This window comes from Enoplosus armatus, chromosome 18, assembly GCF_043641665.1.
Source record: "Enoplosus armatus isolate fEnoArm2 chromosome 18, fEnoArm2.hap1, whole genome shotgun sequence".
NCBI lineage: Eukaryota > Metazoa > Chordata > Actinopteri > Centrarchiformes > Enoplosidae > Enoplosus > Enoplosus armatus.
Window position 1 is genome coordinate 18,355,304 of NC_092197.1, and position 14,017 is coordinate 18,369,320.

Sequence of the window (14,017 nt, forward strand, 5' to 3'; positions counted from 1 at the left end):
GCTCCCAAAAACACAGCACACAGGTTCACGCAAACCCCTCCACCACGTTAAGGTGGCGATTCTTGATGGGGAAAAATAGCATAGGTGTTGGGAAACCTCTTCAGGTGTTGCGAAACCTGGCATTAGATGTTAAGATACCTCTTCAGGTGTTGAGGAACCTGGCAATAGGTGTTAAGAAACCTTTCAGATTTTGACAATCCTGGAATTAAGTCTTGAGCAACCTCTTCAGGTATTGAGAAACCTGGCAATAGGGATGTTTTTGAATTGCACTTAGGCTGGACCCTCCCCTGGGACCAATTTGCCTTGGGAGACCCTTTGCAGTGGCTATTGCTCCCGAAAACACAGCTCACAGGTTTACAGGGTCATGCAAACCCCTCCACCATGTTAAGGTGGCGATTCTTGGAGGGGAAAAGTAACATAGGTGTTGGGAAACCTCTTCAGGTGTTGAGAAACCTGGCAATAGGTGTTAAGAAACCTCTTCAGATGTTAAGACACCTGGTAGTAGGTTTTAAGAAGCCTCTTCAGGTTTTCAGAAACCCGGCAATAGGTGTTAAGAAACCTCTTCAGATGTTAAGACACCTGGTAGTAGGTTTTAAGAAACCTGGCTGTAAAGCGCAACGTTGCAGCTAACAGAAACTGTTGGTGATCCGAAGTGCGCTTCCCCAAACGTGTCTCTGACGTCACACTCGGTGATAAAGGGTGAAGAAACCTGGTAGTAGGTTTTAAGAAACCTCTTCAGGTGTTAAGAAACCTGGCAATCAAAAAGCATAGGTTTAAAGAAACCTCTTCAGGTGTTAACAAACCTGGCATTAGGTTTTAAGAAACCTCTTCAGATGCTAAGACACCTGGTAGTAGGTTTTAAAAAACCTCTTCAGGTTTTCAGAAACCTGGCAATAGGTGTTAAGAAACCTCTTCAGATGTTAAGACACCTGGTAGTAGGTTTTAAGAAACCTCTTCAGGTGTTTAGAAACCTGGCAATAGGTTTTAAGAAACCTCTTCAGGTTTTCAGAAACCTGGAAATTACAAAGCATTGGTGTTAAGAAACCTCTTCAGGTTTTCAGAAACCTGGCAATAGGTGTTAAGAAACCTCTTCAGATGTTAAGACACCTGGTAGTAGGTTTTAAGAAACCTCTTCAGGTGTTTAGAAACCTGGCAATAGGTTTTAAGAAACCTCTTCAGGTTTTCAGAAACCTGGAAATTACAAAGCATTGGTGTTAAGAAACCTCTTCAGGTGTTTAGAAACCTGGCATTAGGTTTTAAGAAACCTCTTCAGATGTTAAGACACCTGGCAATAGGTTTTAAGAAACCTCTTCAGGTTTTCAGAAACCCGGCAATAGGTGTTAAGAAACCTCTTCAGATGTTAAGACACCTGGTAGTAGGTTTTAAGAAACCTCTTCAGGTGTTTAGAAACCTGGCAATAGGTTTTAAGAAACCTCTTCAGGTTTTCAGAAACCTGCAAATTACAAAGCATTGGTGTTAAGAAACCTCTTCAGGTGTTTAGAAACCTGCCATTAGGTTTTAAGAAACCTCTTCAGATGTTAAGACACCTGGTAGTAGGTTTTAAGAAACCTCTTCAGGTTTTCAGAAACCTGGCAATAGGTGTTAAGAAACCTCTTCAGATGTTAAGACACCTGGTAGTAGGTTTTAAGAAACCTCTTCAGGTTTTCAGAAACCTGGAAATTACAAAGCATTGGTGTTAAGAAACCTCTTCAGGTGTTTAGAAACCTGGCAATAGGTTTTAAGAAACCTCTTCAGGTTTTCAGAAACCTGGAAATTACAAAGCATTGGTGTTAAGAAACCTCTTCAGGTTTTCAGAAACCTGGCAATAGGTGTTAAGAAACCTCTTCAGATGTTAAGACACCTGGTAGTAGGTTTTAAGAAACCTCTTCAGGTGTTTAGAAACCTGGCAATAGGTTTTAAGAAACCTCTTCAGGTTTTCAGAAACCTGGAAATTACAAAGCATTGGTGTTAAGAAACCTCTTCAGGTGTTTAGAAACCTGGCATTAGGTTTTAAGAAACCTCTTCAGATGTTAAGACACCTGGCAATAGGTTTTAAGAAACCTCTTCAGGTTTTCAGAAACCTGGAAATGACAAAGCATTTGTGTTATGAAACCTCTTCAGATGTTTACCCTTAAACACTGAGTGTGTCGTCGGCAACAAGTTCGTGCAAGCACACTTTGGATTACTGTAATTAGGTCACGGTTTGCGCTGTCGGAACACTTCCAACAGTTTCTGAAAGCTGAGATGTTGTGCTTTACAGCCAATATGGTGTCCTTACGGTAATTTCACTCGCGCCTCTCCAGGTGGACATTTTGAGGTTTTGGTTTTAACCCTTTAAAACCTAAACCTGGCTGTAAAGCGCAACGTTGCAGCTTACAGAAACTGTTGGAATTTTTCCGATAGCGGTGATCCGAAGTGCGCTTCCCCAAACGTGTCTCTGACGTCACACTCTGTGATAAAGGGTTAAGAAACCTGGCAATAGGTTTTAAGAAACCTCTTCAGGTTTTCAGAAACCTGGCAATAGGTGTTAACAAACCCTTTCAGATGTTAAGACACCTGGTAGTAGGTTTTAAGAAACCTCTTCAGGTTTTCAGAAACCTGGCAATTACAAACCATTGGTGTTAACAAACCTCTTCAGGTGTTAAGAAACCTGGCAATCAAAAAGCATAGGTTTAGAGAAACCTCTTCAGGTGTTATCAAACCTGGCATTAGGTTTTAATAAACCTCTTCAGATGCTAAGACAACTGGTAGTAGGTTTTAAGAAACCTCTTCAGGTTTTCAGAAACCTGGCAATAGGTGTTAAGAAACCTCTTCAGATGTTAAGACACCTGGTAGTAGGTTTTAAGAAACCTCTTCAGGTGTTTAGAAACCTGGCAATAGATTTTAAGAAACCTCTTCAGGTTTTCAGAAACCTGGAAATTACAAAGCATTTGTGTTATGAAACCTCTTCAGATGTTAACCCTTAAACACTGAGTGTGTCGTCGGCAACACGTTCGCGCAAGCATACTTTGGATTATCGTAATTAGGACACGGTTTGCGCTGTGGGAAAAATTCCAACGATATCTGAAAGCTGAGATGTTGCGCTTTACAGCCAATATGGTGTCCTCACGGTAATTTCACTCGCGCCTCTCCAGGCAGACATTTTGAGGTTTAGGTTTTAAACCTTTAGAACCTAAACCTGGCTGTAAAGCGCAATGTCGCAGCTTTCAGAAACTGTTGAAATGTTTCGGATAGCGGTGATCCAAAGTGCGCTTGCGCCAACGTGTCTCTGACGTCACACTCGGTGATAAAGGGTTAAGAAACCTGGCAATAGGTTTTAACAAACCTCTTCAGATGTTAAGACATCTGGCATTAGGTTTTAAGAAACCTCTTCAGGTTTTCAGGAAACCTGGCAATAGGTTTTAAGAAACCTCTTCAGATGTTAAGACACCTGGTAGTAGATTTTAAGAAACCTCTTCAGTTGTTAAAAAACCTGGCAATCAAAAAGCATAGGTTTAAAGAAACCTCTTCAGGTTTTCAGAAACCTGGAAATTACAAAGCATTGGTGTTAAGAAACCTCTTCAGGTGTTTAGAAACCTGGCATTAGGTGTTAAGAAACCTCTTCAGATGTTAAGACACCTGGTAGTAGGTTTTAAGAAACCTCTTCAGGTTTTCAGAAACCTGGCAATAGGTGTTAAGGAACCTCTTCAGATGTTAACACACCTGGTAGTAGGTTGTAAGAAACCTCTTCAGGTTTTCAGAAACCTCTTCAGATGTTAACCCTTAAACACTGAGTGTGTCGTCGGCAACACGTTCGCGCAAGCACACTTTTGATTACCATAAGTAGGTCACGGTTCGCGCTTTCGGAAAAATTCCAACAGTTTCTGTAAGCTGCAACGTTGCGCTTTACAGCCAGGTTCAGGTTTGAAAGTGTTAAAACCAAAACCTCAAAATGTCCGCCTGGAGAGGCGCGAGTGAAATTACCGTAATATTGGCTGTAAAGCGCAATGTCGCAGCTTTCACAATCCGTTGGAATTTTACCGATAGCGGTGATCCAAAGTGCGCTTGCGCAAATGTGTCTCTGACGTCACACTCGGTGATAAAGGGTTAAGACACCTGGCAATAGGTTTTAGGAAACCTCTTCAGGTTTTAAGAAACCTGGCAATTACAAAGCATTGGTGTTAAGAAACCTCTTCAGATGTTAAGACATCTGGCAGTAGGTTTTAGGAAACCTCTTCAGGTTTTCAGGAAACCTGGCAATAGGTGTTAAGGAACCTCTTCAGATGTTAAGACACCTGGTAGTAGGTTTTAAGAAACCTCTTCAGGTTTTCTGAAACCTGGCAATAGGTTTTAAGAAACCTCTTCAGATGTTAAGACACCTGGTAGTAGATTTTCAGAAACCTCTTCAGGTGTTAAAAAACCTGGCAATCAAAAAGCATAGGTTTAAAGAAACCTCTTCAGGTTTTCAGAAACCTGGCATTAGGTGTTAAGAAACCTCTTCAGATGTTAAGACACCTGGTAGTAGGTGTTAAGAAACCTCTTCAGATGTTAAGACACCTGGTAGTAGGTGTTAAGAAACCTCTTCAGGTTTTCAGAAACCTGGCATAGGTGTTAAGAAACCTCTTCAGGTGTTTAGAAACCTGGCAATAGGTTTTAAGAAACCTCTTCAGATGTTAAGACACCTGGTAGTAGATTTTAAGAAACCTCTTCAGGTGTTAAAAAACCTGGCAATCAAAAAGCATAGGTTTAAAGAAACCTCTTCAGGTGTTTAGAAACCTGGCAATAGGTGTTAAGAAACCTCTTCAGGTGTTAAGAAACCTGGCAATAGGTTTTAAGAAACCTCTTCAGGTTTTCAGAAACCTGGAAATTACAAAGCATTGGTGTTAAGAAACCTCTTCAGGTGTTTAGAAACCTGGCATTAGGTGTTAAGAAACCTCTTCAGGTTTTCAGAAACCTGGAAACAGGTGTTAAGGAATCTCTTCAGGTTTTCAGAAACCTCTTCAGATGTTAACCCTTAAACACTGAGTGTGTCGTCGGCAACACGTTCGCGCAAGCACACTTTTGATTACCGTAAGTAGGTCACGGTTTGCGCTTTCGGAAAAAAATTCTAACAGTTTCTGTAAACTGCAACGTTGCGCTTTACAGCCAGGTTCAGGTTTTAAAGTGTTAAAACCAAAACCTCAAAATGTCCGCCTGGAGAGGCGCGAGTGAAATTACTGTAAGGACACCATATTGGCTGTAAAGCGCAATGTCGCAGCTTTCAGAATCCGTTGGAATTTTACTGATAGCGGTGATCCAAAGTGCGCTTGCGCAAATGTGTCTCTGACGTCACACTCGGTGATAAAGGGTTAAGACACCTGGCAATAGGTTTTAGGAAACCTCTTCAGGTTTTAAGAAACCTGGCAATTACAAAGCATTGGTGTTAAGAAACCTCTTCAGATGTTAAGACATTTGGCAGTAGGTTTTAGGAAACCTCTTCAGGTTTTCAGGAAACCTGGCAATAGGTGTTGAGGAACCTCTTCAGATGTTAAGACACCTGGTAGTAGGTTTTAAGAAACCTCTTCAGGTTTTCAGAAACCTGGTAATAGGTTTTAAGAAACCTCTTCAGATGTTAAGACACCTGGTAGTAGATTTTAAGAAACCTCTTCAGGTGTTAAAAAACCTGGCAATCAAAAAGCATAGGTTTAAAGAAACCTCTTCAGGTGTTTAGAAACCTGGCATTAGGTGTTAAGAAACCTCTTCAGATGTTAGGACACCTGGCAATTACAAAGCATTGGTGTTAAGAAACCTCTTCAGATGTTAAGACATTTGGCAGTAGGTTTTAGGAAACCTCTTCCGGTTTTCAGAAACCTGGCAAAAGGTGTTAATAAACCTCTTCAGGTGTTAAGACACCTCTTCAGGTGTTGAGAAATCCTGGTGAAAGTATGGAGCTTTCCTTCAGCTCATGTGCTTCACACACTGTCGAGAGCCATCACTGTGGGGAGGTTACTAGCACTCTCGGTCAGTTGTGGAAGATGCTTAACATTGTCCTCCGCTTCTTTGGGTAAATTGTCCAAACAACGTTATCAACAACCTTGAATTTTCTTACACTAAGCTTTCCAGCTTTGCAGCTTTCTCCTCTATGGGTGGAGAAGCCAGGACAGCTCCTACTCATAATATTGGTCGAGTGTGAACTGGTGATCATTATTACCTCACAGATGATGTCACCTATCATTCTATCATGATATGTCATGGAATAGTAAGACTTCATAGAACACTTTGATACATCAAAGAAGATTGGAATGTCATCGTACTCTTTGATATTTCAAAGAAGATTGGAATGTCATAGTACACTCTCTGGTTAGATTTATTTGTATTTGATGATCATGTATTTTGATGATGTATATGATTTCACTGTTTACCCACCAACCCACCCACCCTCTCAACCCACCAACCCAGCATTACTGACAGTTCATTGTTACTGTTTGCAAAAGGTTTTGGGTCTGGTAATTAATACTAATCTTTCAGAATTACTACAAGCATAAATGACTGCAATTTTACAGCAAATGATATGTATTTTAACAAAAATACAGAACTGTCTTAGATTCTTTGCACCTCTTCCAACCAAAGACAGTGTAATCACCTAATCAGCTCCTAACATGCCTTGGCCCACCCTCCTATTGGCTGTACTGTTGTGACATTCTATTGAATGCAATGCTTTTATTTCTCAGACTAAGACATGTGGATGGCAAACGATCAGCACAACACAGGTTAATTAGTGCATTTTGTGCATAATGATCATAACAAATGACATGATGGGGGAAACTAATCATGGTCAAAGGACACCACTTGAGTTGTGTATCGCTTTGGTAACGCATTGATAAGTTTGTATGCGGAGCTTTCGCAGAGCCGTTGCGCCTTGGAATTCATCTTTTTCCTGCACTGTGAAACCTGATGAGTTCAACTCAAACAGTTTGAGGAAACCGATTTTATTAAAGTTAAAGTTTATTCACTCAAATAAAATATTTATTCATGCCTAAATTGTTTGAGTAAACATCACTCAAGTAATTATTGTTAAGGTAACTTGGATAAATCAAGTTAATAATACCAATTCCATTCAGTTAATTGAGCTTAAAACTATTAAGTATTTTTCACTCATATGTAGCATTTCTCCAAACTAATTTAAAATGTGTTATTGGAATTCATCTGAATAAAGTAACACTAACTTAAATGCATCTTCTTTACACAAATGTTACTATTTAAGTTGAGTTCACTCAGTTTTCTTCCACTCTGCAAATTATTACGTTCTAGTTGTGACAACTTCAAACTTTGTTGTAGCTACTCAGTTCATTTGAGGAAACTGATCGCCTTAAACTGATTAAGTTGTATTAACACAATATAAAAAACCATAACTTAAACAATTTATTTAATTGAATGCTGAACGCTCTTGACTGAATGCATAACATTTCAATGTTCACAGGTCTGAAAAAGTTTACTCCTTTCCACTTTTATGTTTCCATCACTGACTGGACATCCACATGAAAAGTGACGCATTTTCCCTTGAACTACCTGCTGGTTCAAGTTCCAAGAAACATCAACCAGATATTATATTTATGTGCACACTTTTTGTGTAATGTGGCCTTACATAAACAAATGTAATTTTACATTTATAAAGCTACATTACTGATTGAACTATATTGTAACGTTGCCAATGTTGCAGGAAACATTCCTGAAGCAGATATATGTGATCTGCAATCTTAAAGGCCACAGCAAGCTCAACTATAACATGTAAAAAAAATTAAAGGGGATTTTTCAGCTCAGTTTTCACTTCTAATTAAGTTACAGTGTCCGTAATTTTATACAATGAAGCTGGTGAATAAAATGTCATACAGATTTATATGTTGAAACAGTTATGACAGTAAGACTCATGAAAATAATTAACTCGAAAATAAATGAAAACCTGTCTTTTCCAAGTGGTAACGCAGAAAGTGTGAAGAGACCACAGAAAAACTGCAGAACTGCAATCTGGTAAAAACTATTAAATAAAGCTAGAAGTCCCTGTAAAGTGATTCGCACAATACCTGTCACCCCGGGACAGTTCACCCCAAAATCAAAATTTGTTCCTCTGGCCTGCAGTGCTATTTATCCATTTATACAGTTTTGGTGTGAGTTGCAGAGTTTTGGAGATATCGGCCATAGAGATGTCTGCCTTCTCTCCAATATAATGGAGGAAATACCTTATTTCTGCAGTAGAATCTACCAGAAAGAAAGTAGTTCCTACATGAAACTGCTCACAACAATATCTGTGGATTATCTTGAGTAACTTGAGTCATGATTTCTGGAAAGAGAGACTGGTTTTGAATTTTTCAAATGTATTTATTTTTTGGTGCTTTTAGCACCACAAGGTGAGTGCCGTTGAGTGTCGTCGCGTTATATTAGACATCTTTACAGCTGATATCACCGAAACTCTGCAACTCACACCAAAACAATGTAGATGGACTACAGGGCAGGGCAAAAATATGTATTTTTGATTTGGGGCTGAACTGTCCCTTTAAACACACAAAAATCTGAACTGAAAACAACTAAGGGACCACAGTTCACTGTTTATTGCTTATGCATATTGTTCTCCGCAGTAAAATGCACTCACTTGTTCTCACTTGTTAAACAGTTTAGGCATGCAAGCCAAAACATTTGGCATAAAACATTATTTTCAGACAGTGCTGACGGAGCAGTGGCTCTGTTGACGACTTCCTCCAGCTCATTTCTCAAGGCCTGTAACTTAGGTTTGAGCTGCTTTCTCCCATCATCAAGACTCAAGAGGACAACCTGGATGAAGTCAAAGAAGCCACTTGGCGTTCTCGGGGTGGCTCAAATGGAGCGCAGAGATTAGTCCAAACAAAATCACCAGAGAACCTGGCCAAGATCTGTGAGACATTACAACCTGATCCTCAAGGACGATGGACACGTGGCGAGTTTCAAAGGGAACACCTGCAGACACCTCCTCTTCATCCTCTACTGCCACCAAAGCCACTGCTCCCTCCTCGGTTGCCTCCAACTCACCCTGAAAAGGGAATTCACATGTTCATTGTGAGTGAGTTTGAGCGTACAAAACATCAAGCTAATAAAAGGCTAATGATATAAGTAAAACGTAATTATTAAATCATTATTTTGAGATTTTTACATGCAAGTAAAAGCGGTATCAATGTAGGCTTAAGCTAAGAAATGCTGGACCATAATTCCATGTACAGTGTACAAGATTATTTAGGCAGATTATTACCCTCAATTTTTCGTAGGGGAACCCTTAGGGCCTTCTGGAGATATCAGCATTTCAAATGTTGTATTTAATTTCTTTCATTTAATAATTATACTCTTCTTATTCTGATTGTTGCCTCATTTTAATTTTAATTTATTTTTAATTTTATCTCACAGAACACAGGAGTTGCCTCTGCTTAGGTCAGTTAGTTTGTGTTATTGAGTGACTTCAGTGAATCCAAACTAACCCTTCAAAACGCTTAAGTCAATAACACAAACTAACCAGTCAAGGCAGCAGTAGACCAGTAACTCCCATGTTATGCGAGGTAAAATTATAGTTGGTTTTGGAGAGTGTGATATTTGGCAATGGTGGTTTTAGGTCAGAAAAGGCAGCAAGGTAAAGCGGTGAAAATGCAATAAAATAAATATAGCATACACTCAAACTGATATAGTGCCTAAAATACGTTTTGCTGCTGACCCTGTCCACAGCAGTACATTGCTTAGCTTCCTACAGCGGTATCTCTGCTGCTTCTAATGTAGAGAATTGCTCAAGGCAGCAAAAACTTTGACGATATGTGTGTCTTGTCAACATTTTTTCAAGTTTTTACTCACTTGGACTTCACAAAAGAGTGCGGGCCATCTGTCTTTTAATTCGGCAATGGGAGGAGCCGAATTCACTATTTCTTCACGCCTGAGTGCAAAGGTGCGCTGCATATGTCGATGTAGAGAATCACGTCTCTCTCCATCAGTGTCTTCTTGAACTGCTCCACCATCTCAAGCCTCAGGGTCTCCTGTGTGTCTCTAGTTTCTCCAAGGGGATAACTGGGAAGGAAGTTGACTTCCCCTCTTTTGGGTCTTTTGATGTTGGCCCTGGATGCTGCACCCTCTGGATTGGTCCTGCTGCGTTTTCCTGCATTCACAGCCACATCCTTAATGCCAGCCTCTGCTACGTTTGGTCCTGTAGTTGCCCATTTTGAAGCGCTGGCTGTTCTTCCAACCCTCATACCCTGTTTTGGGTCCATTTTCTTTCAGACAGGGGTGTTTTTCTCACTAGAGCCTCTGCAGCCTTGCCAATCTGTTTGCTACTAGGATATGCTTTATGCTTATATATTTCAGCAGCCATTACATCGAGTATGTTGTGTTTTTGATCCCTGGTCAACCTGAGTGTTTTACCCCTCTTTCACAAATGCAGAGTTGCCCTCCCTCAGAGCATACTCCGCCTCGTATGAGAATGCTGGAACAACAAATATCTCTGGCCATCGGCAAAGACGCTCTGGTGAATCTGTGTTATCAGACAGTAACACTGTGTCATCTGTGCTGGTTGAACTCAGATCTGACTCGACAAGTCTTAACTACCTTAACGGGTTGCCCTGGATGGTAGGTCCTCTATGTTAACTAAATTGCACAGGGCGTTGTCAAACTCTGGGTCTTGAAACTGAAGGCGAAAGTCATAGGACAAGTTCAACTTAGTTTTCACCTCACATATGAGGGCATTTACAGTCTCAGGACGAGAGGGCGAAATGAGCCTCTCAGCATTGATGTCATCGAGGGACGACCCTTAGTTTCAGGGCATCAGTCGCTTCCATTGACACTGTGTTAGGGAGACCTGTAACAGAAAACACAAAGAACTACTCCAGGTGTTGGCTCTCTGTTTTTCACTAGTTGTGTAGACCACCCACAAATATCAGTGTAGACCTCAACGTTACACCATGGTATGAGTGCATTCTTGTTTCTTCCTGGTGTGCAGCAACAGTTAAAACACATGTAGTGTGGCTCATACTATTTCTCATAACTTTCTAAGATGCACAAAGTTACCATGTAACCACAGCTGACAGAGGTTAGCCATAGCATTTAAGGAAAAGTTTGACATTTGGAGAAATGCGCTTATTCACCTACTAGGCCTTTTGCCGAGAGTTAGATGAGAAGATTGATACCACTCCAATGTCTGCACAGCAAATACAAAGCTACAAGCAACAGCGGGTTAGTTTAGCTTAGCATTAGACTGGAAACAGTGAGCCAGGCTCTGTCCTAAGGTAACAAAATCCACCTACTAGCACCTCTTAAGATCACAGATTAACATGTTATATCTCGTTTGTATAATCCATACGCAATCTATACACCAAGGACTGGTGCAGACTGCAGCGTATCATCCGCTCTGCAGAGAGAGTGATTGGCTGCAACCTCCCATCTCTTCAGGACCTGTCCTCCTCCAGGACAATGAGGAGAGCGGGGAAGATCGCTGCCGACCCCTCCCACCGCGGACACTATCTGTTTGACCCCCTCCCCCTATATGTTAAAGCACCATCAGACCACGGCAAATTCATGGCAATAAACAGTTTCTGATTTCTGATTCTGACCACCTTTAGTCGTGTCAGAAACTGGTTATGATTTGAAGGTTTATAATTTCAACCCGTTCTGTGGAGTACAAGAAAGAAATGAATTTCTTCTTCATATTCTGTACCTTTGTGAACTTAAGGACTTTGGCATACAGTCCCCCTGGGGTGGTCAAGTCCATGTAAAGCCATAAATAAATATAGACAAAAGCCCATACTTCAGTCAGTGGCATTTTCCAGGTCTCGTTTTGCAGGCGTTATAATGGTGCAAGGTTCTAAAGCCAAAAGAGTCATTACCTGTCATGAAATACTCACTGGAAGACAGCCTGACCTCTTCATAATTTCAAAATGCCACAGTTGCTGTCATTCACAGATCCCTGCTCATTTGTGCCTTCCAGTCATTTCTGCAGCGGGAAACTGCATCACCCACTATTACCATCTGCCTGTCTGCACCAGCCTGACACGGGTTAGCAGGTTTATTTATTTATAGAGAAGCGCACATGACCAATCCTTCCATATGGGAAACATTTAATAAAAACAGGACAAATAACCGGAGCAATCATCTGAAACCCTCCCTAAATGTGTTCATAGACAAAACTTCTAAACCCAACACATAGACATACACAGTCTGTGTGTCAAAGGAATCAAACTTCCTGGAAGTCATTCAAGAAAGTCGAAAGTCATTATGAGCTGTGTGAGAACCCTGCGAGAGTAATTAAAAGAGACAGTAGAAATAACACTGAGGTGTGTGTGTGTGTGTGTGTGTGTGTGTGTGTGTGTGTGTCAGCACTTGTGAACCAGCAGGCGTTCAGGATTTGTTTATACAGTGCTCAAGTCCTGGGGAGAAAAATCCCATTCAGTCAATTAAAACTACCCCATTAAAGGTAATTGGGTTAGACTGATGTGACAATGTGGGACCTTAATTAAATATCAGACATCTCTGATAAAGATGAATATTAATGATAATGATATTCATGCCTTTTTTTTTTTTAGAGCTACAGATAAAATAGGATTGTCATTAGCATAATGGAGGTTAAATTAATGAACATGCTGCACAAAACGAAACTATGTATACTTGATCACAAAATTCAAGACCGTGGTAGAGAATGTTGGTAAAAGTAACCAGAAACAAGCATTTCCAATGTATACGTCTTGAATTTGATGGCGTTTAAAACGTACGTTTATTTTGAGTTTATTTTTATTTTTATTTCATTTATTATTCTGACAAATATATTCCCGATTAATCCCTTAGTTATAACATAAAATGTCAGAATACAGGGAAAAATGTCCATCACAGAGTCCCAGACCCCAACAAGACGTCTCTTAAATAGTTTCTTTTTAGGACCGAGAGTCCAACACCCACAGATATTCAGTTTGAAATGATATAGAACAGAGAAAAGCATAAAATCCTCACATCTTAGAAGCTGGAAACAGCAAATGTTTGTTGTTATTGCTTAACGGCGTGTGTCAGATCGCAATCCCAAATACAGTCAATGACAAAAAATGAGTGAAAAATATTTACTTTTGTTTTAATAATTTACCTTTCTGGTTCAGAAATGTTGGCTCTACATCTACTGGAAGCCTTTTACTAATGTTTTAACGAGCTCAAGAGTCTACAGCCAAGCAGGGTTCAGTGGTGGAAGTATTCAGATCCTTTTCTTAAGTAAAAGTAGCAACACCACACTGTGAAAATACTCCACTACAAGTAAAGGTCTTATCAGCACAATTCACTTAAAGTATCAAAAGTAAAAGGGTGTAACGGCTCATCCTGTTCATTACGTCTGTTTTGTCTTATTTTGTTCATGTTTTATGTTGCACATTTCCTGTTTTATTTTGTTGTACTTACCTCTCCTCTCGTTTCAGACACTTCACTTCCTGCCCCTGTGTGTTTCCCGCCTTGGTGATTACCTGCCCCGCCCTGATTGGTCTCACCTGTCCCTCATTAGTTACTCACCTGGGTGTATTTAACCTCCGCCACTACGAGCGCCCCCTTTATCCAGATATATCAGCTATAGCTGCTTTAAGAATAATCTGCATATGCCTAGATTGGGAGTTCAGGTGTTTTTGGTTTTATTAAGAGTTTAAAAACTGTTTTATACTGTTACAAAATGTTATTTCAGTAAAGTTTACATTCATCAAAGATAATTGTACTAAATTTTGAATCAGGCTTGTGTGCTGTTGCCTTTTATTTGTTGTGGGTGTCTAATCAGAACCCTTTTTGGATAGTCATTAGCAATGTTAGAAAGAGCAAAACTCTTCAATAATCTCCCGGCACTTTCTCATATTGGTATCTTCTCCCACCAGCTATTGATTGGTCATAGTCATCGACCTCAATCTTCACGGAGACCTTCGGGACTCCGTCCGGAACAATGTGTGAAACAGAAAAGAGAAAGAGAAAATTGCTGGTTTCAGCTTGGCTGGGGAGACCAAAAGGCGCCCAGATGATCCAATATATGTCATTTTATCTGACTGCG